This window comes from Bos grunniens, chromosome 12 (genome assembly GCF_055505025.1).
Source record: "Bos grunniens cultivar Pamir isolate PY7600 chromosome 12, Bosgru_T2T1.0, whole genome shotgun sequence".
NCBI classification, from domain to species: Eukaryota; Metazoa; Chordata; class Mammalia; order Artiodactyla; family Bovidae; genus Bos; species Bos grunniens.
The window spans coordinates 92147830-92175017 of NC_141176.1; the positions used below are offsets into that span (position 1 = coordinate 92147830).

The 27188-nt window shown below is 49.8% G+C and overlaps 1 protein-coding gene and 1 long non-coding RNA gene across 2 annotated transcripts in view; one reads left to right on the top strand and one right to left on the bottom strand.

Annotated features, from left to right (window-relative positions):
- Nucleotides 1–27188, top strand: part of LOC147362090 (uncharacterized) — a gene marked incomplete at its 5' end in the record, with an annotated part of 109026 nt that overhangs the window by 14388 nt on the left and 67450 nt on the right. The gene's annotated exons all lie outside the window — the stretch shown is intronic.
- Nucleotides 3455–6937, bottom strand: LOC147362091 (uncharacterized). The gene is made up of 2 exons (XR_015137774.1): nucleotides 4179–6937; nucleotides 3455–3736 (listed from the first exon to the last, which is right to left on the bottom strand). It is a non-coding gene; the product is annotated as an uncharacterized LOC147362091 (long non-coding RNA).

Consider the following 27188-nt stretch of genomic DNA (forward strand, 5'->3'; position numbering starts at 1 on the left):
TTCCGTTGTTTTCCGTTTGAGCTGTTTGGACCACGCGGCAAACCACCCCAAATGCCCTGTGCTGTTTCTCTCCATCTGCACATTACTAAGGGTCCCGTCCTGGCAGCAGAGTTAAAACTGAAACACTTGCTTTTAAAAGTAGCAACCAAATTAATAACAATGGATATTTGTTAACAAGAAGCAGCATTAAGAAGGAAAAAAAGAAACACTTTCTTTTTCACTCTACCCCCTGACTGCTGTTCAGTGGTTTTATGTATTTTGCATCCAAATGCCTGCAGGCGGGGTTTGCCTGCCCACCCTCCCCGGTATGTGATGTCTGTCCTCTTAGACCCAGGAGGGGGTGAGGACCCTGTGAGCGCACGCACACACACACACACACACACACACACACGGAAGCCCTTCTGCACTCTCTGTTCTGGCAAATCAAAAACAGCAACAACACAAAGAAAGTTCGCACCCAAGGGAGTGTGGTAGAGTCGTCCCTGGGGCCCCCACCCAGGCCAGTGATTCTCACGGTCAGCATGGCTTCTGTCCGACTCCACCCTGACATGGCTAGGATTTTCAGTCATCTGAAACTCAGGATTCAAGTGGCACCAACAACACGCCACAGAAGGCAATATCCTTAATGATCCTGCCATATTTTCAATCTAAGTCACACTGATTTCTCACCGAACAAAAATTACATGCAAATGGATAGAGGCTTCCCAGTCAAGATTCAACTTCTATTTAAAGAGAATTCAGAGCCCAAAGATATACGGTGGGTAATTTACTAATGATCGTGAAATTAGCTTTGGTTTTGAAAAAACACAAGTATCAGGGGTTCCTAGAGCTCCACCCCACCGATCTACACTGTCCTTTATCCTCTGGATGACATCATTCTTCCCTCATTCATTCAGTTTTCCAGGGATGTGCATTTAGCGCCTACTGTGTGCTCAGACCCACTCCTGCTGTCAGGAAGAGTGTCCGGAGCAAAGGCCAGCACGTCCCTTGGGATCGCCTCTCTAAGGTGCTGTCTGGTAACCAAGAGGCCTCCTCCACCCATCCTAAAGGGAGAGGCGGGGTGTGATTCACACACCACTCACAATAACGGAGTGGAGAGGATTCCGACCCGGGGAAGACTGGGCTCGTTCCATATTCCTTTTCTCTTCGAGCTGTCTCTGACCAATCAGGATAGGAAAATCCGGAGAATGGTGAGGGCTGCCTCTTTTCAGCCACTCGCTACGCTGTAATATTTGGGTAGCTCAGTTTCTTTTCCTGATGTCTCTGCTTTATTTAGTGTGGACTAGTGGCTGAAGGGTAACTTTGGACTGATGGCTCATTCTGCACATTTTCACCTTGGTATTTCACCAGACACCAGCCTTCTGGATACCCCCTTTGTTTTGCACTTGTTATTAAAATTGTAATTGGATTTTGGTTGACTATTAGTAAATTAGTATTTTCTGTAACTTTGTCAAAGTGCATTGTTTTCCTAAGTGAATTTGGGTGGCTGCTTCGGAGATGCATATAAATTCTTAATTTGAATTTTCTGTTATTGTTCGAAAATGGTTCTGCAGTATGTATGTCCTTTGTGTAATGTCAGACATAACTCTAGGGGTTTCTATATTAAAGGCTGCCGTCTTTTATAAATTGCTGTTTAAAACTGAGTTATTGCTCCTTTGAAACTAGAGTTTTCCAAACAGTAGCTTGTCGTTTATCAGCGTGAATGCCAGATTCACGCTAGAATTTTCAGTCAAATCCTGAGCTCGTTTAAGAGTGATTGCATGGGTTTATACACGCTCAGGAATACCGAGACTTCTGTGGTTTTCCTTGCGAGCCAAATTCTATTCAGATCTCACTGGCGCTTTCCTTGATCACTTCAGCTAAAAGTGAGCTTTTTCTACTTGATTCATAGCACTCATTGCTGTAAAGCTAATTTGACAGTCAAGACGATTGAGTCCTGTACTATTTTTTACTACAGTAGTACCACGATATTCTCCGAATCTCACTGTAATTTCATTTTTGCTAGTTTATGTCTCATCCCAGCCGGTACACCATTAACTCCTCGAGGGCAAGGGTTATATTTTTAAATGCCTGTGGCATCCTTCCACTCCTAGCCAGGTTCCCCATTCCCAGTTCCTGACATCCTGCCCTGCTCAAAGTGTTGCCTGTGGCTTGAATTGAATCATCACTAGCTGCCAGCGTGCTTGTCTGAATGGAAACCATTTCTGATTTGTGGGGACGAGGGGTTGGGATTCCAGCCCAACCCTTTCTCCATGGAAGTATCAGAGCAAGTCACTTGGACCAGGGTCTTGTTCCCTATGAACCTGAGGTGGTGATTCTCTTCTGTGTGGTCTGAGCACAGGAGGTGACTAACGAAGAGCCTGGTAGATGGGCAGGCTCGCTAGCGCCAGTGAGAAGGGACAGGGAAACACAGTGGCCCCAAGACCTTGGGATGGAGGGAGGCAGGAAGGCCAGTGGGCCAGGGGGGATGCCGTGGGCTGGGGGGGCCAAGGCGTGGGCATCCCTTTGGGGGTCTTACCTGCCTCTGTCCCCTTTATCCGTCCCATCCTGCTTTGCTAACACTGGCGTGGAGGGGACTGTCCTACGTCAGTTGACCTGCTCTTCACACCACTCCGCTATATCACTATACTTGTACCATGGGGACACGCATAGCGAGGGGAACCGGGCACCCAGTGCAAAGGTTCTGACTTGGAAGAAGCCAAGAGATGGCAGATTTTGAAGATCTTTGATTTCAGTTGCCTCTGAAATAATATTATGCTCCTTGTGACGATAAGGCTTTTCAGAAAATATGGACACGGTTTATGGAGGTTTTCTTTTTACTCATATTTTTAATAGAGTCTTGTATTTTCTCCTCACTTTGTTATTGGTGCAGAATATATAAAAATATACAGCAGTAAATGAAGAGATGCAGGGTGAGTCTGTATTTTTGTGCAAAGGATCTTGTATGCCAGGACAGACAATAAACAAGCCTTTCCTTCTCTCTGCTCTGTTCTTTGAATTGCTTCAGGACCAGAAGCTGTGCCCATTCACAGGTGGCGAATCTAGTGGTTGATCCATTTGTCTGTGGGAAGCTTAGTTGGTGGGGAGGCTTTCTTTGGGGGGGTGCTTGGAGGATTTTGTAAATACTTTGTTTCTGTGTTCCTTAGTTATTTGTGGCCAGTACACAGTTCTTTAAGGGCCTCTTCTAGGTCAGAAATAGTAGGAAACACTGATAAGACATCGAGCTAAGTTCCAAAAGACAACTCCTGAGTGAAATGTTACCCGTGCATGCTGAGGTGTGTGGAATAATACTTTCCCCATCTCTCCAGTGGTCTGAACACCTGTAGTGAGTTTCTATTGACACAGGAAGTCTAGACCTCCTCCCCAAACGTTTCCTGGGTCTCTTTGACGTTTCCCGTCACTGAATGCCTCTGGACTTCTCTCTCCTAAGTTTTGATGTTACACTTCGTCAAACATGCCCGGGTGCATGTGCATACACACACGGAAAAGGAGGAAGAAAATGCAGAAAAGGGAGGCTCAGGCATTCTGCACCTAGCAGGAGCCTGCCGGCTGGTGGAAGACGAATCTCTCGGGACAGCATTTGCGGTCCTGGAGTTAAGGTGGGGGCCGAGTCTGCACGGGGGTGTGGGGGCCTGGCCCCCTCGCGCAGAAGGTGAGCGCAGCCGTGGGCGTGGGTGCAGGGAGACACAGCTGCTTCCGGAGTCCGGGTGCTCGAGATCCGGCCGCTCCAAGATTCCTCCCCGCGATGGAAAAATAAGGAGAGATGAAGAGGCTAGGTGTGGTCTCAACAAAGCCCGGGTCATGGAGATGTTTCAATTATAGCTATTTCAGGGAGTGGGCAGTCGCTGCGCTCTGCACGAGGCTTCCCAAAGGACAGAGGGTCTCCCTGTGTTTATGCTTTTTATTACTATATAGGATTAGATCTGTTGCGCACACAGAAGAGGAAGTCATTTTATTTTACACAAATCAGCTACTTAAAGTAAATTGAGATATATAGAATTTACCAATGAAATGAGTGATTTGATGTGAATACAAGAGGTGGTGTGTGGTCAATGGACACTGACAGCCAAATGCGGAAAATTGACAGGGCGCTGTAATCACTCCCAACATCCACTGAAGTTATTGATCCAGAACCTCTATAATCCCCTTCACATAACACAGGCAATTTCATATAATACCTGTAATAACGGTGCATTCAAGCTCAAGTAGCCATCTGAGGCATTGTATCTAATGGCGGAGCGGCCTCCGCGGAGTAAGTGCGGCAGAAAACGCCAGCGGCTCCTGCCTTTCCCAGGTAACAGCCTCCGGCGAGAGCACGTTCAGAAGAAGATAAACAGTTTCTGATGCCCGAGAACGCGAGCTATTAATTGCCGGCTTGCTAAATACGCTGTAAACGCGGGAGCGCGGTGGGGCCGGCGTGGAGCGAGCGAGGCTGGGTCCTGGGGCTGATGGACTTCGCGGGCCAGCCGCGCGCCCCGTCTGATGCTAATTACACGCGGGGAGAGGCAGCTGACAGCGTTTAGCTGCCGGGTCGTTACACCCTTCCCAGGTGTTTTCCCATGAAACGTTCCTCCCGTTTTATAAGCTCCTTCCCCACTGATGGATTATTCTGCAGCCTTATCAAAGCCTTGCCAGCTCCTCATTAATATATAGCGCGCTCGGCGCTGTCCTATGTATCATTGTCTTCCTCTTGGGGAGGGTTAATCTGTCAGGCATTATCAGCCCGTCGGCAGAAGGTAGGCAATCAGACCTGACGGCGGAGAATCATGGGAGATCAGCGGGGTTAAATGAGGCTGACAGTTGCGATAATGATGATTATACTATAAATTAAGATATGATGATAAAGGAGAATAAAAGACACAATCTGAAGCAATATTTGGTTTAACATGTCTCTCTTTTTCGTTACTGTTACACGGCCATAACATTTATCACACCGAACAAGAATGGACGTTTAACTACCATGATAAAACGGGACAGCATCAGATTGAAAACCCAACAAGTTGTGATTACAGTCTCAGGCACTTTCCCACTGGTTGAGGGGGGGGAAAAAGGGAGATAGAGCATATGTTATAATCATTCATGCATTATTCTGCAGAATGAAAAGAAAATAGATCTATTTTAGAAATGTCTTTCAGCCTTCGATGGAAAACCAAAGGAAATGGCTAACATATTCTGCCGATTCCCGGATCATTTTTATCAATGAAACAATAGGAACTTAAGCGATGGCCCTCCCATCAGCCTTCTCCCCCAAATGCGTGTTTATTAGGCGCCGATTCAGAGGCCGTGCGAGGGAGGTCTGGGAACGACTCACTCCCGGCTGAATTCTGGAATAAAGCAGCTCGGATCAGCCAAAGAGGTCCCGAGTGTGGCTTTTCAGAGGAGGCGTTCGCAGGCTGCCGTGAAACAAAAGTGACGCACAGTTTGCTCAAAAATTAAGAAGCAGGACGTCTGATGTGGAGGGCCGGTTATTAAGCCGCCTTTACTGACGCATTTCTTTGGGGACAGAGGCTCTAATTCGAAACCTAAGAGAAATCTTGCCATCTCCGTGGGAAAGATTGCTTAAAGGAGGCGCTGTGTCTCTCCACACACCCACACGATGACCGCCATGGTGTCTGACCTGTGAGCTTCCCACGCACGTGAGCAGCCGCCACCATCACCCCGTGTCTGTGTTCCACACCACCCACACAGCCCCGCAGTCTCGCCCATCTCTGCACATGGGCAGGCCGGCAGGTAACATGAGGTGCCAGCTCCACAGTGCAGTCTGCATCCACAGAAGGAAAACGGGCGTTCTGCTCTTGTCTTCCTAGTAGAATCAGCGATGGAGGAAAAAGAAATCCCTGGATCCTCCTTGCCCCCTGTGACAGTTTCTCTTTCAGCTGAGAAATAAAAAAACGTATAGTTGAAAAAAAATCCCACTCTGCTCTTTTCTCGTGTTTACATTTCAGGAGCTGGGAAGTTCAGGGAGGAAAAGTTTAACACTTCAGCTGTATCTGGTGTTGATTGAGCACAAGGCTTTCAGGCTGTGATTTTTTTTTCTTGCAACAAATATTTGTCCCTTTAAACCAGGGTTTGCAGAGCTCAGTTCCTTGGACATTCGTAACAAGTAGCTCTAGCTGAGGGCAGGCTGTCCCGTACATTGCAGGATGCCAGCTTCTGCCGCCCACCAACAGCAGCCCCCCACCCACCGTGTGACAACCCACCTTGTCCCCAGACATTGCCAAGTGTCCCTCAGGGGTGAAGTCACCCCCAGTTGAGAACAGTTGATTTAAATCCGTACAGTTAGCACAGCACTGACCTGAAACCAACACCTCTAGCTCCGAGAAGCCTTCCCCAGGATTTGGCATTTCCTCCTGTGCCTGGTGGTTCAGAGGAGATGAGTGGAGGTATTTTTGTAGCATGCAGTCCACATGTTGGAACAACCGCTTCAGGATGTGGGTGCAAGCTGACCTCTGGTCAGTTAACTTTTAAACTGCACACATATTAACTGACTTCTAGAGTGTACACTCCCTGGAGGAGGAAATGACAACCCACTCCAGTGTTCTTGCCTGGAGAATCCCATGGACAGAGGAGTCTAGCGGGCTGCAGTCCATGGGGTCACACGTAGTGGGATACGACTGAAGCAACTCAGAACACACACAGTGTCTACACTCAACTTCAGTCGAGTGGAAATCACGTGCGTCCTCCATCGAGATGCAAAAGGAAATTACGAGGCTGAGTCTGTAATCCCGTTGGTCTGTTTTGGAAAAGCTCAGGTGAGCTCCACGCTCTGGTGTTGGTGTGTACCCCAGAAGGGACTGAAAAGGCCCAGGGTGCCAGGAAGGACACTGGCGTGGTTTGAGACAAGGGGTGTTTGCAGTGGTGCTAGTGGTAAAGAACCCGCCTGCCGACGCAGGAGACACAGGAGATGTGGGTCCAACCCCTGGGTGGGGAGGTTCCCCTGGAGAGGCAAATGGCAGCCCACTCCAGTACTCTTGCTGGAGAATCCCCCAGACAGAGGAGCCTGGCGGCTCCGGTGCGTGGGGTCGCAGAGTCAGACACGGCTGAGTGAGCACACACGCAGTGTGTGCCTTGGTTGTGACACGCGGCCCACGTAGAGTGTAAGCCTCACAGGGCGTGTGTACTGAGCTGTCACCGCAGCGACACATTCCATACGAAGACAAGCCCAGGTCGTTTCACGGCTGTGCCTGGGATGCTGTTACTGCTTCAGAGTTGAAGCTCACTGTCTCCGTGAGGATGGGGACGTGCTGGCCATTCCCCCCGGGGGTCGGTCCTGCATGACCCCCTCAGTGCACAGGCCGAGCAGCGGCTTCGGGCTCCAGGAGCGTGGGTTCTGCCCGCCTGGGGGCATTTTGGGGTGCTGGGGCACGGCCCCCGCATCTGAAGGCAGCCCTCCTCAGCCTCTGCCCCAATCTGGCAGCCCTGGGCCCACCTGTCCGTGGGCCGCGACTTACGGACCTTCCTGCGCAGGGCCTCAGAGGATGAAAGCCCAGACCGCCCCTGGTTTCTGGCAGAAGGACTCCCAGATGCGCCTGCGGGCGCGGACCCTCTGAGACCAGGGCGCGCATGCCCTTCACCGCCTGCCCGTCGGTTCTGGCTCTGGCGCGTGAATCGCAGCTGGAAATACCTTGCTCTTTCGTCCGCTTTATTAACTTTGTTCTGCTGGCTGGAGCCGAGCCCTGCATTAGACCTCGGATAATCACAGCTGCCCGGAGCTCCAGGAGCGGGAACGAGAGGCTTTCTTCCAGGGCCACGATCCCGCTGAAATGATTCGCACCCCTGGGCTGATTGTCCCCGACGGAAAATGAGAAGCCAGGACATTCAATGCAAAGTAATGCGTTCCGTACAATTACTGGATTAATAATTTTATTCCATTACCGTGCGGGGAGCGGGGACACGGGCCCGCAGGTCTGCAATTCTAGTGTATTTCTAAGCGTCCTGTTAAGAGAGTGAGCAAGGGTCAGGAAACTTAATTATGCTATAACTAGATAGAAATTGCCAAGTGATAAAAAGAAACATCCAGACAGATTCGGCAGGAAATTACAGCTTTAATAATATAGCATAATGCCTACTTGTATACAATTATCGGAGAGACCCTGAATGGTTCAGAATAACAGGCTTGAGTTTCCAGGAACGACAAAAAGAAATCCCACTGAAAATGACATTTTGCATCTTGCTGTAAATATTTTTTTCCCCCCAAAATAAATAGCATCATTATTCAGTGATCAAAAATCTCATCCTCGGGCCAGACCTGATGTGACGACCACGTTGACATTTTGAAATGATGAGAGGGTTGGGTTGTGAGGGAGAGTCATTTACATTTTCAAATTAGGTTTCTGGTGTTATACGTTAAATTAAAAAAATTGTCTACCCCACTCAGTCTTTGAGAAAGAAAGAAAAAAAAAAAAAAAAACTGGTGGGTAGGGGTGTCCTGGTTGCGTGTAGCTGGGCGCGTGTGTTCCCGCTGAAGTGGGAGGGCCGGACACCCTTCTCAGAAGCCGCGGAGGAGGGCCGTGGATGAGGACCAAGATCAATAACCACGTCCTCAGAAACCGAGGAGGAAAAACTTTCCAGAGAGCACGTGGAGGGAGGCCTGGGAGGAAGCCGTCAGGCTCCGCGACGTGTGGTCGCACAGCCGCGCCCTCCACACGGCTCAGACCCACTGCCTTTGGCGCCGAGTCCTCCCCCCCACCACCCCGCTTCCGTGGGGGGCAAAGTCATTTCTCGCGCTTGCCCAAGGGAGCCCCGTGCTTCATTTTGTATTCCGAGGACGCAGATTAATCAGCCAGCTCCCTACCCAGAGATGGCCATCCTGCCCAGAAATCTGCATATCTGCATATTACCGTTCTTCCCCGAATTTAATTTCCTACAGGAGCTGATATTAATCACCCTGTTTAAACAGAGGGGATTTGGGGTCTATACAAATATGACTTTTTTTTTTTTTTCCCGTGGAACTCACAGAATATTTTGCTTTCTTTCTGTTTTTCTTTTTCAATTTAAAGGGACAATAGCCTTACTGGCTTAATCCTAAATAGTTGCTGCTGTTGTTTATTTATTTTATTTCTACTTGTCTGCTGGTGATTGGGGCGGTCGCCATGGGCCGGATTCGACTTTTCCGACTCTGGAAGCGAGTCCAGGAGACGCAGAAATTGAGCGGCATCTTGTCCTCCGCGGGCGACCCACGTGTCCGTGTGAGGTCCCTCCACCTCTCGGGTGACGGCTGCGCAGGGAACCTCACCGCATCGGCTTTCGGAGCCTCAGCTAGAAGCGCCTGGCGTCTGTTACACTGGCTTCCGGCAACGCAGCGGCGGCCCGGGCAGAAGAGAAGACGGGTGGTCTCTGGGCTCGGTGGGGACGCAGTGTGCCTGGCCTCGCCCGCTGGAACCAGAGACCCGCATCCAGCGGAGTGGATGCGCGCCTGCCGTGACCCGGGAGCCGCCTGCAGGTCCCGGGATGGTCTCACCCGGCCTCTGGTGGCCACAGGGGCTGATTGGGGCGGGGGGTGGGGAGCTTTCCCCTCGGCGCCTCGCACTAAGTCCCCGAGGATGGTGAGAGCCGGAGGGAGGAGTGGAGAAAAGCGGGGAAAGATGCGGTTTCAGGGCCTCTCTCGAAAGCCAGGTGCCTCCGCCGCCCTGGGGTGTCCTGGAGCAGATGTCCCGAAGGGCAGCAAGGCTGTGGGGCCCAGGGATCCGCTGTCCCACCAGGTCCAGCCCCCCTGACGGCCTCACTTGGAGCATCTTTGGGGCTGTGCTCAGATGCGGGTGGGGCCAGGCCCCTCAGAAATGAGAGGGCATTTCCTGGGGCGGTGGGCCTTCCTGATTGCAGCCAGGTCCAACGGGCACCTGAAAAGCAGGCTTCTGGGACTCCAAGTGGACACTCATGGGTGACCTCACTTGCTACTTATAAGCAAAAACAAAGACGAGGTGTTTAGTATTCGTTTGCTTGGTTGAAATAAATGAGTGACTTCTCACGCTCAGGCTCAGTGTTTCCTCAGATCCGTTTATGCCCTGCACATGAAACCAGGAGCAGCTTTGGGAGCACAGGGCGAAGGGTGGGCTGAGGGGCTGAGCAGGTGTGAAGGGCCAGGCATGAGCGGTGCCGAGCGCCTAGAGGAGGGGTCTCCACAGCGTGTCAGTCTTTCTCAACGCGGGGCCTGCTGTATTTTCTTTGCCCATTGTAAATCACAAGGGTATCACCCCAGGCAAATAGCGGCTTAGATTGTTTATCTGTCTGTGCTAATAGCGTTTTATTTGAAGTCTTAAAAAGTCCCAAGTGGCTTAAAAGGGCGCTATTACATGACTTCACATTTTATTGCAAAATGACCGGGTCCAGCTTCGTCTGCTTTGAAGTCTTAATGCTCCTTGGCTGTCAGATCCCCACGTCCTTTCCAATTTAAACTCGGAGCAGAATCCTCTTGAAACGAGCCTCTTTCTTCTGCAGGGAATCAGGGGCATTTAATAGTTCGTAAAAGGATAGTTTTCAGGAGTGTGTGTGGTTGTCAGTCGTGTGGTACATCTTATCGTTGGTTTATTGCCAAAATGTCTGAAAAAGATGACAATGTAAATTTTACTTATTAGGGGAGCATACCTGACTGAAGGGTTGTGGATATTTACTTTCCATTAAATTAATTTGAAAGAAAATCTTCAGTACCCCCCCCACATATGTACATATACAGTAAACACGTTGGAAAGTCGTACAGTCCTTGGAGGAATCAGTAAATTCATCCTCAGGAAAGAGGCTGTGCTCAGACGCTCAGTTGTGTCAACTCTCTGCAACCACGTGGGCTGTAGCGCATCAGGCGCCTCTGTCCAGGGGATTCCCCAGGCAAGAACATTGGAGTGAGTTGCCATTCCCTTCTCCAGGGGATCTTCCCGACTCAGGGCTTGAATCAATGTGTAAATTATAAGGCAGGATGCGTGTGTGCTAGGTCACTTCAGTCGTGTCCGACTCTCTGCAACCCCATGGATGGTAGCCCATCAGCCTCCTCTGTCCATGGGACTCCCCAGGCAAGAACACTGGAGTGGGCTGCCATTTCCTTGTCCGGGGACCTTCCCGACCCGGGGATGGAACCCGCATCTCTGTGTCTCCTACCCTGGCAGGCAGATTCTTTACCATTAGCATCACTCAGCCTCAGGAAAAAGTGCCACGAAATGTGGGCTTACCCGCAGCGGAGTTCCAAGCAGTGGAGAAGAGCAGGGCTTCAAGACAAAACGGGATGGGGAAAGGTCGGTAGGGAGCTGAGAGGTGATGCCGACCTTACCGGGGCACCGTCAGCCACGAGTCCGTCCACGTTCTGGACTGACACGTGAAGCCCGTGTGGAGAAGGGAGATCCTGCGGAGGAAACCTGGCGGGCGCTGCCTGCTAACCGTCGCCTGGCTGGCCCTCTCGCCTGACGGGCCACTGTGGACCTTCTGCACCCTGGCCACCCCGTCTGTGGGGCAAAAATAAAGGCGACCCCTCCCCCACGATGAGGGAACTCGAGAAAATCTTTTAAAATAATCCTCGTAGCATGTGCTGTGGACGCCCCTGTGTCCCGCTCCTCGTCAGGAGATTCATGATGGCAAATCGAGTCAGAGACACACAGATCTGTTTGTTTCAATTCATCTCCCTTTTCATCCCTGCACTTCTGTGCCTTTTATGCAGAAGTCAGGAGAGAGCCCAATGTACAGACCCTGGTGTAGAGGAGACGCACGTCGGAAGAAAGGAAATTGACGGCAAATGTCAAATATTAAACCCTATCTGGTTATTACCCAGCGTATTAGCGATGTGAGTAGCTTAACAATCGCAGCCGTGATTGACTAGGTGGGAACCAGGCTCCTAAACATCAACTGCCAGAAGGGATAATTATAACACATTAGCACCTGCGTAGACGAGATTGACAACTCCGGGGTAACATCTGCTGCGTCTCACTTTCATACTTTTCACGTATTTTTCTCCCTTTTGAATGGGGCAACACAAGATTTCCTCGAGGATGACAATAACCCGCATCTATGTTATTCATCGAATCATCCAGCTGCTGGGTGACTGCGGCCATGCGTTCCTGCTGACGCTGGTGCAGTTGAGTGAGGAGGGAGGGGTGGGCTCCCGGCGCCAGGCAGGCACAGTCCTGGGACATCTCAGCAAAATCACGTCATTCGATGCATTGGAAAGGCCTAGCTTGTTGGTCGGGTTTGTAAGAATATTCACATGCACTGGAATCGGATTGGAATCTGAATGATCACAGAATCCCACAGTTAAACCCCAGTAACCATGTGGGCATCCTTCAAAGCCAGTGTCTCACCTGGAGCTCAGGGTGAGCAGCTTGTGCCCTGAGACCAAGGGCACCTGGAATTCCGCACCTCCCTTCCACGGAAAGTGTCTGAGAAGCACGTCGCGAAAACCCACCTGTCCTTCCCGGCTCAGCTTGGCCACGTCTCCGTCCTTCCCGGTTCAGCTTGGCTACGTCTCTGTGGAACTAAAACTCCAGAACTCTTACCTGTCTATTCAATGACTCCATAAGCAGTTGCTCTTTGTTTAATGAGATCTATTTTGTTACTTCTCTTCTTAGGAGTTCGGGGTAGGTTTTTTCTGCTGGACAATTCCGTACCTGCATGGTATGTGCCCAGTGGCTCAGTCGTGTCCAACTCTTTGCGACCCCAAGGACTGTAGCCCGCCAGGCTCCTCTGTCCTTGGAACTTTCCAGACAAGAATTCTGGGGTGGGTTGCCATTTCCTTCTCTCAATCACAAGGTGAATGCTTTGGTCTATCTGGGCACATCCCCGTGTAACTCCAGGTGAGGCCATCAGACAGGCAGCAGGTGGGAGAGGATGGCAGAATCAGACAGATTAGAGTTTAGACAGATTAGGGTTAGAGTTTTCTCAGAGGTGCATGGTCTGCGCGCTGACACTTAGTTATGCGTCCATTCGCCTCTCCATCCTCACCACGCACGGATTCTTTCAGCTGACAGGCACTCAGGGACCTGCTGCGTGCCAGGCCCTCTGCCAGGCAGCATGGGCACCTTGTGGATGAGATGCAGCATGGGCACCTTGTGGACGAGATGCAGGCCCAGACTTTGGACTCTCTTGACCTGAACGCACTCTGACTGGCTCACCGTGGTCCAGGCCTTGGGAAGGGTGGTCCCTACCTCTGTGGAGCTTACCCCGCAGGAGGAAAGGTGGTCACTGAACAGTCACACACAAACATGGCCAGTATTCCTGGGGCAGGGAGAGGGGCTGTGGACCCCTGGAGCTAAGACCCCTGGATTGACCTGGGCAGTCAGAAACCTCAGCCTGGAAGAAGTGGGAATTTGAAAACTGAAAGGTAAGTGAGAATTAGTCAGGAGGAATAGTTATTTCCCTCATTAATTTAGCCTCCAAAAGCTGGATTAAAAAAAAAATTAATCAAATCACCTTTGTAGCAGTGGGTACGTTTGTATCATAACACTCAGGCCCTGTAATAATGAGTAGAATTCTATAATAAAATAGAGTGTATTCACAAACACAGAAGTGTAATAATGAGTAGAATTCTATAATAAAATAGAGTGTGTTCACAAACACAGAAGTGAAAAGGTGACAATTTGATGGAATCTGGGAACAAAAGTGAAAGGTCGTCGGAAGAACAGTTGTTTCCCTTATTCAGCTTCTAACACCCGTAACGACAGAGCGCCACGGCGCATCTCTTCTCTGCTTGAAATGGTGCCATTTTATTGAAGAAGAACAAGCCTGGTGAATAACTAAAGATTTAGTGTGCAGAGGCGAATAATCAGCCTGTGTGAAGACAACATTGGTAAAATATAAGCTTTCAACAATCCGAGGTCATAGTTTTGCTGGCAAGATTACCCCAGAGTGGGTGTGGGTTCCTAGATCAGTTCTGATAAAAAATAAGACAGGAGCCTTTTGATCGGTGCTTTGCCAAGAACTGTGACGGCAGCCTTGCCCAGGTGCCAGAGCATCCAGGACCATGCTAGCCCGGGGCGGGGGCAGGGGTGCGCCACGCCCAGGGAGAGCGCTAAGGGAACCTGCCCCGCCTCCCCCTGGCCAGGGCGGTCTTGGTAGCCCGGCCAGTTGTGCACACTTGTTTTGCCTTGTTTGGAGTGTCTGGTAGCAGAGTCTCACAGCACAGTAGCCTTTTGAGACGAACGTCTTTAGTTGATAAAAATTGACTCAGGGTCTGTCCATCTGCAGCATGAATCAATAGCCGTTTGATCCTTACTATTACTGCTCTGAGCATTCCTGCAAAGCTGCTATAAACTCACACACAGCTGTGGGGTGTTGGGGTTTTTTGTTTATTTTCTTACTGATTGTGAGAACACAAGGCTTCCCAGCTTGCACCAGTGGCGAGGAAGCTGCCTGCCAATGCAGGAAACCTAAGAGCGTGGGTTCGATCCCTGGGTCGGGAAGCAAACAGCAATCCAGTCCAGTATTCTTGTCTGGAGAATCCCATGGACAGAGGAGCCAGGTGGGCTATAGTACATTTAGTACATTAGTACTAAATTTAGTATATGTACATTATAGTACATCTGATTGCAAAGAGTCAGACATGGCTGAAGTGACTTAGCATGCACACCTGGGATTGCTGGGTTTTATGGTTATGACCAACCTAGATAGCATATTCAAAAGCAGAGACATTACTTTGCCAACAAAGGTTCGTCTAGTCAAGGCTATGGTTTTTCCTGTGGTCATGTATGGATGTGAGAGTTGGACTGTGAAGAAGGCTGAGCGCCGAAGAATTGATGCTTTTGAACTGTGGTGTTGAAGACTCTTGAGAGTCCCTTGGACTGCAAGGAGATCCAACCAGTCCATTCTGAAGGAGATCAGCCCTGGGATTTCTTTGGAAGGACTGATGCTAAAGCTGAAACTCCAGTATTAATTGAAAAACTAATACCAAACCATAAAGTACTTAAGTACAAAGCTAACAATGTGCAGGGTCTGTATACTACAAACAACAAAATGCTAGCAGAAGAGATCAAGGAAGGTTTAAATAAAGGGAGAGACGTCCTGTGTGCCACGAGATAGAAGGCTCACTGCTGCCGAGATGCCCGTCCTCTAGAATCTGGTCCATAACATCTCAATCAGAATCTCACCAGGGCTTTTTGCAGATGTTTACAAGCCGATTCTAAATTTCTACAGAAGGCAAAGGGGTGTCAAGACTGTGCTGACTGGAAGCCCTTATGTTACTCAAACTCATGTATGTAATCCTGATAGTGGTGAAAAAGAATGCAGACAGAGATCAACAGGCCAGGATAAAGTTCAGAAATCGACCCACAAAAATAGGGTCAACTGATTTGGGGCAAAACAGCAACATCAATTCAATGGAGAAAGGATTTTTTAAAAAACTAGAAATATCATATGCTGCTGCTAAGTCACTTCAGTCGTGTCCGACTCTGTGCGACCCCACAGACGGAAGCCCACCAGGCTCCCCCGTCCCTGGGATTCTCCAGGCAAGAACACTGGAGTGGGTTGCCATTTCCTTCTCCAATGCATGAAAGTGAAAAGTGAAAGTGAAGTCACTCAGTCGTGTCCGACTCTTTGTGACCCCATAGACTGTAGCCTACCAGGCTCCTCCGTCCATGGGATTTTCCAGGCAAGAGTACTGGAGTGGGGTGCCATTGCCTTCTCCGAGACCTAAGTAAATAAATGAATAAATAAATAAGCCTTGACACATACTTCACCCTTTATCCAAAAATTGAACTCAACGCAGCTGATATGCTTAAATATAAAATACAAAGTTATAAAACTTTTATGAAAAAGAAAACCTGTTTGACCCTGGGTTTGGTGATGTGATTCAACTTGTTGAGTTGCTCAGTCATGTCTGACTCCGACTCCATGGACTGCAGCGTGTCAGGCTTGCTTGTATTTCACCATCCTCTGGTATTTGCTCAGACTCATATCCATTGAGTGTGATTCTAGATGTGACACCAAATGCATGGTTCAAAAATTTTGATAAATTTTACTTTATCAAAGTAAAAACTTGTCTTCTGTGAAAAGTACTGTTAGAAGGATGAAAGGCCACAGACCTGGTAGAAAATACTTGTAAATCAATATCTGACCAAAAAAAACTTCTATCTAGACTATATAAAGAACATTTAAAACTAAACAACAAAAAGGAACAACCCAATAAAAAAGTGACAGAATATCTGATCAGAGATATATTGAAGAAGATATATTGATGGCCCATAGGCTTTGGCTTATGAAAAGGTGCTCAACGTCATGAGCCATTAAGAAAATGAAAATTCAAACCATGACAAGATACCAGTCATCACACACCAAGTAGAATGGTTAAGATTAAAAACAAATGAATAACATTTTTAAAAGGAGCAATACCAAATATTGGCAAAGATGCAGAGAAACAGATCCTCTTGTTTATTACTGGTGGGAACACGTCCAGACACTTTCTAAAAACAGTGGGAATTTCTTATGAAGTTAAATGTAATTGCACCATCAGATCAGATCAGTCGCTCAGTCGTGTCTGACTCTTTGCGACCCCATGAATTGCAGCACGCCAGGCCTCCCTGTCCATCACCAACTCCCGGAGTTCACTGAGACTCACGTCCATCGAGTCAGTGATGCCATCCAGCCATCTCATCCTCTGTCGTCCCCTTCTCCTCCTGCCCCCAATCCCTCCCAGCATCAGGGTCTTTACCAATGAATCAACTCTTCGCATGAGGAGGCAGAGGGGGAAGGCCTAGGAATTTTAAAGCACTGGGTACTGAGTCAGAGCAAAGTGTCTTAGAGAGTCTCCCGTCCTCCCAGCAAGGAGATCTCAACAGCAGCACCTGAGGAAGGCCCCAGATAGACAGGCCCCCAAACAGGGATGTCCATCCTGGGAGCGTGGACACACAGGGGCCTGAGGCCTTGGTGCAACTCCCCTTAGAGGCGGTGTCCTGGCTGTGTCCCAGGTGTGGGGTAGAGGGCACGGCCCCTGCGAAGTCTGCCCAGTAGCATCTTTGTGATTTCTGTGGTCGGGCCTGCAAGATCACACAGAGATTACACGTAGGTTTTGGGCCAGGGTCCGTACTCCTCAGCTGGTATACGGGAATGCACTGCATCCTGGGACCTTGCTCTATTCACTTACTAATTTTAGGAGTTTTTGTGGAGATGCTTTGTTGGCATCTATTAAGACGAGGATCATCGAAAAAGCAGGAGAGTTCCAGAAAACATCTATTTCTGCTTTATTGACTGTGCCAAATCCTTTGACTGTATGGATCACAATAAACTGGAAAATTCTGAAAGAGATGGGAATACCAGACCACCTGACCTGCCTCTTGAGAAACTTATATGCAGGTCAGGAAGCAACAGTTAGAACTGGACATCGAACAACAAACTGGTTCCAAGTAGGAAAAGGAGTATGTCAAGGCTGTATATTGTCACCCTGCTTATTTAACTTCTATGCAGAGTACATCATGAGAAACGCTGGGCTGGATGAAGCACAAGCTGGAATAAAGTTTGCCAGGAGAAATATCAATAACCTCTGATATGCAGATGACACCACCCTTATGGCAGAAAGTTTAGAGGAACTAAAGAGCCTCTTGATGAAAGTGAAAGTGGAGAGTGAAAAAGTTGGCTGAAAGCTCAACATTCAGAAAACGAAGATCATGGCATCTGGTCCCATCACTTCATGGGAAATAGATGGGGAAACAGTGCAAACAGTGTCAGACTTTATTTTTCTGGGCTCCAAAATCACTGCAGATGGTGACTGCAGCCATGAAATTAAAAGACGCTTACTCCTTGGAAGGAAAGTTATGACCAACCTAGATAGTATATTCAAAAGCAGAGACATTACTTTGCCAATAAAGGTCCGTCTAGTCAAGGCTATGGTTTTTCCTGTGGTCATGTATGGATGTGAGAGTTGGATTGTGAAGAAAGCTGAGCGCCGAAGAATTGATGCTTTTGAACTGTGGTGTTGGAGAAGACTCTTGAGAGTCCCTTGGACTGCAAGGAGATCCAACCAGTCCATTCTGAAGGAGATCAGCCCTGGGTATTCTTTGGAAGGAATGATGCTAAGCTGAAACACCAGTACTTTGGCCACCTCATGCGAAGAGTTGACTCATTGGAAAAGACTCTGATGCTGGGAGGGATCGGGGGCAGGAGGAGAAGGGGACGACAGGATGAGATGGCTGGATGGCATCACCGACTCAGTGGATGTGAGTTTGAGTGAACTCCGGGAGATGGTGATGGACAGGGAGGCCTGGCGTGCTGCAGTCCATGGGGTCACAGAGAGTCAGGCACGACTGAGCGACTGAACTGAACTGAAAGACAATCATGATTTTTCAGTTTTAGTGCCTTAATACGGGAAACTGTGTGAGCTCACTTTTGAATGTTGCACTATCCTTGAATTCCTGGGATGGACCCTGAGCAGCTGTGTGGTATTATTGTGCTTGCATGCCACTGGGTTCTATTCACTGCTTTCTACGTTTTTATATCTGTATGTCCTTCTTTTTCTTCCTTTCCTTCATTCTCTTGGGTTATTTGGGCATTTTGTATGAGTCCATTTAATCTCCTGTCTTGACCAATAGTTTATAAAGTGAAAGTGAAAGTCGCTCAGTCATGTCCGACTCTCTGCGACACCATGGACTGTACAGTCCATGGGATTCTCAGGCCAGGAGACTGGAGTGGGGGGCCGCTCCCTTCTCCAGGGGATCTTCCCAACGCAGGGATGGAACCCAGGTCTCCCACATTGCAGACGGATTCTTTACCATCTGAGCCACGAGGGAAGCCAAAGCACACTGGAGTGGGTAGCCTATCCCTTCTCCAGGGGATCTTCCCGACCTAGAAATTGAACTGGGGTCTCCTGCATTGCAGGCAGATTCTTTACCAGCTGAGCCACCAGGGAAGACCCCAATAGTTTATATCTCCTGAGAAAAATTTTACTAGTTGCCCCACAGTCTAAAATATGTATATAAATATCAAATATGTGTTTAAGGATTGAGTCTATGCTAAAATAATTTTATGCCCATTTTTGTGGCACGTAAGGCCCTTACAACAGTAGATCGCCAATTGCTGTCTCTCTTCCTATGCGCTTTTTGTCATAAGCTCCACTTTCACAGGTACTACACACAAGGTACAATGCTCCTAGTTTCTCTTACACCTGGGCTCAGCAAAGGTTTTCTTTAAAGGCCCAGATAGTAAGTGTTTTAGGCTTTGCCAGCTCCATCATATCTACTGAAACTGCTCAGTTCTCCAACCACAGCACGAAAGCCTGCCAGGATGATGTGCAGATGAATGGGTTTAGCTGCTTTCTAGAAAAACAAAAACAGGAGCGGGTCAGATTTGACCAGCTGGAGGCACCTCTCCCGCCTTCACTCCAGACTCCGAAGTTTACATTTCAGAGGACGTTAAAAATGAATTTTTTGGTTGCTGTTGCTCAGTCACCAAGTCGTGTCTGACTCTTTGAGACCCCATGGACCGCAGCACACCAGGCTTCCCTGTCCTTCACCATCTCTCGCAGTTTGCTCAAGCTCATGTCCACTGAGTTGATCCATTTCAGTTTGCCTTCGTGCATTTTGCTCCAGAGCTTTTCCACTTCTTTGCGCAGATCCGAGTTTTGTCTGATCCTGCTTTATGGTTTTCGCTGTTGGAACACGTCTGCTGACACTGAGTTCCATCAGTTTTAGTTCTTTCCTGAGAATGTCTTACATCTCCTTTCATTTTGAAATATGTTCTCTTTGGGTGTAGAGTTCAGGGTTGGCCGTTTTTCCTCCTTCTGCAGTTTTGAGGTGTGACCCCATCGTCTCCTGGCTTCCTTGCTTCCTGTGCACAAAACCCCACCCCCCGACTCCCTTGGGACGTCTGTCTCCTGCTTCAGTGGTTTAGCACGATGTCCTAAGTGACTGTCTTTGTTCTGCTCCACGTTCATCCTGTTTAGTGTTTCTGTGCTCATCGGACATGTGGTTTGGTGTCTGTCATTCACCCTTGAGACTGCTTAACCAGTATTACTGTGTCTGCGATGGACATGGAGGGGAGACTCGGGTGGGCTTCTGGCCCTTGCTCCCTGGTGCCTGCCACTTTCTTCCCTGGGTCTTCACTAGAAGGGCTAATTCTGGGGCTCTCTCTAACCTTTTCCACTCGTGTCTGGTTGACTGAGGAGAGAAAGAACCTGTGAGGTGGTGTGGCCTCCCTGACGCCTGCAGCCCCAGCTCACGCTGACCTCCACCGGCCCCTTGGCCCTCCTGGCTGAATTCCTCCTGACTGCGTCTTGTTCTGTCTCCCCAAGGTGGCCCCATACAGGCATCTCTTCTCTCCCTGAGTGCTGGGTCTCCTTCAGCCTTGGGACAGTGGCTTGCTCTGATACATCAGCTTCCTGGCAGGTTCATGCAAAGAGGTGACTTTGAAGTTAGCCTGACTCATTTTCAGGGAAGGGGAGATGTTTCCTCCAGCTCTACAGACGTGGGGTTAGAAACCCAAATTTCCAGGATCTTCCTTTGAATAGCACCTGCAGGTGGGTCCAGGCACACTGAATTTGGGGATGTCCACATTCCAGTGGCTGGGAACCTTGGCTGCAGATCGGTTTCATCCGGATTTATAGGCGTGAGACTCAGGCTTCAGGGTTTTGGAAAGCTCAACAGGTGGATCCAAGGTGAAGCCCAAGCTGGGAACCTGCAGTCGAATCCTGCAAGAATCTGTTGTTTGTAATCTGTGCTGGTCACCACGTAAGGAACCCTCTTCTGAAGCGATGGCTGTTGTTTGTTTTTTTCCGTCCACGGAACAGAAGCACCAGCAGCCTCCTTGTCATTCTTCCCAAAAACGTGCCTCAAAAATGACTCCGACGAGATGAAAAACGGTCTTGATTTCTCTATTTGGCTGCTAGTACTTACTTAAGCCGGCCAAAGGGACTGCTGATTGGAACCTGGTATTATTGGGTTCTCTGGAAACAGAAATAGAGTCAGTCTCAGATAGTCTTCCAGTCTGGGGGCACATGTTTGTTCTTTCCTGTCCTACTTCCCAGCCCAGTCTCCCATTACAGTGCTCCGTTCCTTTCACACGGCTGCTGTCTGGCATTGACCTCTGCCCCCTCACAAAAGCATCATGTTTTGGCATTTCATCCTCTCATTCCTCCCTGAAGAGCCAACAGCTTTAATTTCATTATTGCCCCCAGAAATAGTGATGTTTGTTGGAACGGCTTGAACTAGCTCTCATCTCTGAAAGGAATGTACTCCATTAGGCGTCTTCATATTTCAGACGATGCCACTCCAAGTGCTCTCTCTCTCTGTTCCAACCTACAGTCGTCTCTAAGCGCGCAGACATTCCAGAGGCCAAGAGGCCTTTGTTTCCAGGCGTCTCTTGTTTTCTCCTCTGTGGGCACCAGGTGAGGAACAGGAACATCTTGTGTTTCCTCAGACTGTCGTCCTGGCCTCGTGGACTCTGGCGAAACGTGTCACACCTCGTGCCAGTCCTGGAGCGGTGCTTCTCAGATGCGTGCTCACACCCAGTTCCCTGAGGGTCTTCAGATTGCAAAGGGATCAGATCGAGAGGGCCACCCTGCTTCTCTCAGCAGCCCCAAAAGGGGCTGAACATACTCCAAGCATCCAGGTACTAGAAGAATGAAATAACATATACAAAGCTAGATTCTAGAGTTTCTAGAACTTTTTATCCTCTCAATTTTCCAAAATTCCCAGCACAGGTTGTTAGATCCAAATCTGTGCTTGTGATCACTTGCTCAGTCGCTCAGTCGTGTCCAGCTCTTTGCAACCCCCGTGGACTGTAGCCCACCAGGCTCCTGTGTCCATGAGGTTTCCTAGGCAACAGTACTGGAGTGGGTTTCCATATACTTCTTCAGGGGATCTTTCTGACCAAGGATCAAAGCTCCCTGTCTCCTGCGTCTTATGCATTGGCAGGTGGCTTCTTTACCACTGAGCTAACAGGGAAGCCCCTGAGGTTCAAATTAGTTTTGTGTGATTTTTTTTCTTGATGGTATCCTGAAGGTTTTCCTGAAGTTCTTTGAGGACAGGCCAGTGGACACTCAGCATTCATCAGCTGAGAAATCAGTGACCTGCTGGGGTTGGAAGAGGGCAGAGGAGGTGAAGAGGCAGGTGGGGTCAGCCCCCAGCAGAACTTCCCAGTCCTTCCAACTCTTGCGCAGCGCAGCACCGTCTCTGGGTGGACACCTTCTGCGTGGCCAACCCAGCAGCTCCCAGTGGCCCCCGTGTGTCGGAGGAGAAGGACAGCTGGCAGCCCCTCCCTCTGCTCCTGCCCCGCCCCTACCACATCCACTGCCCAGGAGCCAGGACACTACCTGAGACCTTGCTAGTCAGCCTGACCTTTGTCAGAGCCCAGGCACGGCCTGGAGACACGTCCAAGGGTGGTGCCCCTGGCAAAGGGAGCCAAGCGTCCTCGTAGGAGCCTGGCTCTGACTCTCCTTCCAGGCCAGGGCTGGGGACTTTCCAGGTACATCTTTCCAGGAGGACCAGGCAACATTTCCCACCTTGAGCTAAGTTTAAAGACCGTCCGCACCCTGACAGTGATGCCCCACAAGACCCCACACTGTGCATCCCCTGCAGCTGCCCTTGTGACCCTCAGCAACCAGAAAGCTGTGTGTGTGTGTGTGTGTGTGAGTGTGTGAGACTCACTGACTGTCTGGCTCCCTCTAAGTGCAGTATTTCTGGATATTCACTAAAACGAGGAAATAGATCACGCTGTCCTCTTGTCCTCTGCGATAGAATGATCTAGAGAAAACTGACTTCCATTCACAAGTAACCGCCCTTGAACTTTTCCGGAGCCATTTGTTCTTTACTTGGCTTCATGGCCGTGAGCATGACGTCCTCCCCCAAGGGCTCAGAGACCCCGACCACAGTGTGGGGTGGACGCCGCGCGCGCTGACCCCCTCGACCTTCACTTACTCTCCCACCGGCCCCCGCTGAGCCCCCGTGAGCGCTGAGGCCCGCGGTCGGGGTGAGCGCCCTCGAGGGAGCTCTGGACGTGATCCCTTCCAGGAACGTATGACCGATGGGACCCGCACCACCGGCGCGTGAGCCTGAGGAGCTGTGCCAAGGGTCTAAATGAGGTGGCCCGGCCTCAGCAGAGGTGGTGGGTGAAGGTACCAGGGCAGGGTGAGGTGTCGACGGGTGCCGAGGCATCCCAGCCCTCTGGCGAGAAGGTGTCTTCACCGGGAAGGGGCGCCGTGTGCTGGTCATCCGGAGAAGGGGACGGTGCCTCTGTGAGACGGTCCTGCTCCTCTAGTTTCTCACAGGCTGTGTGCGCTGGACAGCACCTCCCCGTGGCCCCCCGGCCCCCGTGGCATACCCTCGTGGGGCCAGAGTCCCCGCCCCCGCTGTGACTGTACTCACGGCTGACCTATGTCCGCGGTCCCCCGGCCTAGGGCCCTCTTGCCGTTGTGTTTTCATTAGGTTTCCGTGCGGGTTGATGGTCAGTTAGTTCCGTCTAACATGCAGGCTCGGGAAAGCCCTGTTCTCTTGTCCCCAAAGGACACTGGCCCCTGTGCCCAGCATGTGCCGATGCCAGCTTCCTCGTCTCCTGCTGTTGTGCGTCTGCTGTGTCTGCATCTGTTTCCTCCTGGCGCACGTGGGGTGAATTTATCTGGCTTTGATAGGATGGCCCCACGCGTGCATCCTGAGTCACTCAGTCGTGTCCGACTCTATGTGACCCCATGGACTTGAGCCTGCCAGGCTCCTCTGTCCATGGGATTCCCCAGGCAAGAGTACTGAAGAGGGTTGCCATTTCCTTCTCCAGAGGATCTTCCTGACCCAGGCATCAAACCCAGGTCTCCTGCGTTGACAGGCAGATTCTCTGCCACTGAGCCACTGGGAAGCCCTGGGTGGTCCCAGTGAAAGGGGTTCTCCTACCACTTTTCGTTACTGGTTTACTTCTGTTGTTCTCAGAGGGGCAAGCACAGAATATGCCCTGCTTTACAGAACGTGGCATTTTCCCTGGGTTTTACACTAAATGCATGGGAAAAGCTGATAATGACCAAATGGACAGGTGGCACATTCTGAAATCAACACTGCAAGCCCCTTTCCTCCATCAGCTCAGAAATCCTCCAGGTTGGAGATACGGGGCGAGGAGGACACAGTCCCTGTGGGGGAAGGTTTGGGAAGGAATCCTTTCTGGGGTTGCTCTCCTGGGCTCTTTCCTCCACTGGTCGAAACCCTGACGTAACAACGGCGCCTTGCAGTTTGTTTGCTGAATGCATTCACAGAAAGACCCTCTGGGGTTCAGCCCTGTGAGCTGGGCGGTTAGGGCAGCCCCTGGCCCAGGATGGCAAGCGGGCAGGAGAGGGGAAGGGTTCTGAACGCACACTCACGGGGATGCCCGCTGCTGGAGGGTCTGCGGATCGCAGCAGGGGAGCAGGCACAGCACAGGGGCACGGCTCCAGTGCCCGCCGGCACCCCGCGCCCGCCACGGCCCTCTGCATGGACACTCTGTGGGGCCTGCTGGACCAGCAAGGGAGCAGGCGGGCCTCTGGCTGGCAGAGCGCTCACCCTGTCTCTCTCACGATTCTCTACTGCCCATCACTTGAAACCACTCAGGGAACCCCGCAGGAGACTCAGCCACATCCTACTCGTAAAATATCATTATTTGCAGTCAACAAAGGGAAAACACATATGCTAGCCTTCATCAAAATGAAAAGCTTGTGTGCATCAAAGGACTCACTTTCACAGAGTGAAAAGGCGGCCCACAGGACGGGAGAAAAGGCTTGCAGATCATATACCGGATAAGGGGTTAATTATCAGAAGACAGTGTTCTGTTGGCTTCCTTTGATTCCCCTTTGCACACACTGTGTTTTTACAAATCGAAGGTTTGTGGCAACCCTGCATTGTCAGTGATGGTTAGCATTCTTTAGCGATAAAGTATTTTAAATTAAGGTGTGGGCACTGCTTTTTTAGACATAATGCTGTTGTACACTTAATAGACGATGGTGCAGTATAAACATCACTTTTGTTTTCAGGGGAAAACAAACAAAAAATACTCATGTAACTTGTTTTCCAGTGGTATTTGGTTTATTTAGTCATCTGGAACTGAACCCAAATTATCTCCAACGTGTGCCTGTACCCAGAATAAATTACAGATGCAAACAAATGTGATACACCAGTGTCCCTGGGGGCATTGTTCACAGAGGCCAAAAGATGGGAAAAAATCCAAATGTCCATGAATAGAGGAACAAATAAACGAGGTGGAGACAGTGGAACAGTATTCAGCCGTGCAAAGGAATGAAATTCTAACACATGCTAACACATGGATGATCCTTGGAGATATGATGCTCAGAGAGACAAGCCAGGCACAGAAAGATGAACATCATGTGATTCCACTGATGGGAAACACCCGGAACAGTCGAAGTCATGGAGACAGAAAGTAGGGTCGTGGTGACCAGGGGTAGGGAGTGTTTGATGGGGCAGACCTTCAGTGTGGGAAGATGGAAAGGTCCTGGAGGTGACAGCGGTGGCTGCACAGCAGTTAATGTGCTCACTGCCTCTGAGCTGTGCCCTTAGGAATGGTTGTGACGCTGTCTTTTATATTACATATCTTTTGCTACAACAAAAAAGCGACATGTCAGGAGAGCTGATGCTGGGTGTCAGGAACACTGTGTCCACCAAGATGTCATCTCCTGCCTTGCAGGCCTTTCTCTGGGGTGACTGTAATTCCTCAGTTGTTAAAAATAAAAAAAGGAAGACATAGGATAAAGAGGATTCTGAGGGCATTTTGCTCAGATTTTGTGCTAAGATATTCTAAGAGTTGTCTCAGACGTGGAATATTGCTTTTGGTTTGGAAAGTATATAAATGATGATGGAATCTTGGGTTGGAAGGGAATCAGGAGGTCACCACCTCGTCCCCGCCTGCAGAGGTCACCATCTTGCCCTTGCCTGCAGATACTGTCTCACTTAAATTACCCGAGGTGGATGACAATCTATCTTCTTATGAAAAAGATCTCTTCATATTCCATTTCAATTTTAAGCATTTCACTGACATGAGACTACTCTTCATAGATAACCTCAAACAGTCACTCCGACCAGAAGAAATTCAGAGCGCCCACGTGACAACGCCCTGACTTGGGCACCATGGGGCCCAGAAGCGGACGGTAATCAGCGAATGAGGTCACGTCCTCACGCCTCACGGTCCTGGGGAGGGGCTGGTTCATCCCGAGCATCATCTGAGGCCCTACTCCGACCCTGCGGACTGGGGAGGCCTCCAGGCAACCATTCTCCAGTACAGAGCACAGATGAGATGTGAAGACCAAGAATCACCTCCCGGCCGCCTCCTCCCCAGGCGTGGCATCCCATTTCCTCTCTGACTCCATCCAGGCATCGTTTTCCGACTGTTCAGTCCTCTCTGAACCCTCCTCCATGAGCCCTAAGCATTTCCACAGGCGCCTGTTGCCCATACCTTAGAAACAAGCATGGTTTTCTGGAAAGACTCCATGGAGTTTAAAAGCAATGGGATAAAGGCCTATGTCGCACAGTCATTAAAATGGAGCTACAGTGTTTTCTTTTCAGTAACCCAGAACACTTGCAGACTTTGCTGGGTGGACAACTTGGTCTTCCATTCCCAAAGTCCCCTCATCTGCAGGACAGCTCAGAGGTCAGTGTTAGGACACGGTCAGTCTCCAGTTGGGAAGCCTCCTCCGATACGAGGTGTCACAAATACACCTCTAATGTATAGATCTTAGCAACTCAGGTTTCTGGCAAATTCCGGCTTTCCATTTTCAGAGTTAATGTGTGTATGTGTGTGCACACGTGTTCAGTCACTTCAGGCAAGTTTGACTCTTTGCCACCACGTGGACTGTAGCTCGCCAAGCTCCTCTGTCCATGGGCTTCTCTAGGCAAGAGCGCTGGAGTGGGTTGCCATTTCCCCCTCTGGGGGATCCTCCCGACCCAGGGATTGAACCCGCCTCTCCTGCATCTCCTGCACTGCAGGCAGGCTCTTTACCCACTGAGCTACCTGGGAAGCCCAACGTCTGTTTACATTATTTTATTATCTGGTCACTGAGCAAAACACGTTCATCTGGGGCAAGAACTGACTTACACATGGAACAGGGGTTTATCAAGTCATCTTGTCATTTTATTTGTTGCTCCACTGATGCCTGTTCCCTCTGATCCGTCTGTCAGTTTGCTTAGAAGATTCCCATACGTGTCATTTGAGACAGATTCCTCTGGATGAGGAAACTGGAGCTTAGGGGGTCGTTCTCCTAAACAAGTCAAGCTCAAATCCTTGTCTTTGGTCTCCAAATACATGACATCATGACAGAGCCAGTGTGCACAAGA